Below are 704 nucleotides of genomic sequence, written 5' to 3'. Positions count from 1 at the left end.
ACAAAAGCATTCTTGTTGAGGCTGATCCTGAACCTGAAAGGACCTTGAAGAGAAAGCTAAGAGAAGCTAAAGCACAATTCTCTGTAGAGGACCTAACAGAAATATTCAAAGAAGAAGACAAGGCAGCCGAAAACAACAACAATGCCAACAATGCAAGGAAGGTGCTGGGTGACTTCACTACACCTACTCCCGACTTCTATGGGAGAAGCATCTCTATCCCTGCCATTGGAGTAAACAACTTTGAGCTTAAGCCTCAATTAGTTTCTCTAATGCAACAGAATTGCAAGTTCCATGGACTTCCATTGGAAGATCCTCATCAGTTTTTAGCTAAATTCTTGTAAATCTGTGACACTGTCAAGACCAATGGGGTTGACCCTGAGGTCTACAGACTTATGCTATTCCCTTTTGCTGTAAGAGAAAGAGCTAGGATATGGTTGGACTCACAACCTAAAGAAAGCCTGAACTCTTGGGAAAAGCTAATCAATGCCTTCTTGGTAAAGTTCTTTCCACCTCAAAAATTGAGTAAGCTTAGAGTGGAAGTCCAAACATTCAGATAGAAGGAAGGTGAATCCCTCTATGAAGCTTGGGAAAGATACAAACAATTGATCAGAAAATGTCCGTCTGACATGCTTTCTGAATGGAGCATCATAGGTATCTTCTATGATGGTCTGTCTGAACTGTCCAAGATGTCATTGGACAGCTCT

Source organism: Arachis duranensis, chromosome 4 (assembly GCF_000817695.3).
Source record: "Arachis duranensis cultivar V14167 chromosome 4, aradu.V14167.gnm2.J7QH, whole genome shotgun sequence".
NCBI classification, from domain to species: Eukaryota; Viridiplantae; Streptophyta; class Magnoliopsida; order Fabales; family Fabaceae; genus Arachis; species Arachis duranensis.
This window is presented reverse-complemented; position numbering follows the sequence as displayed.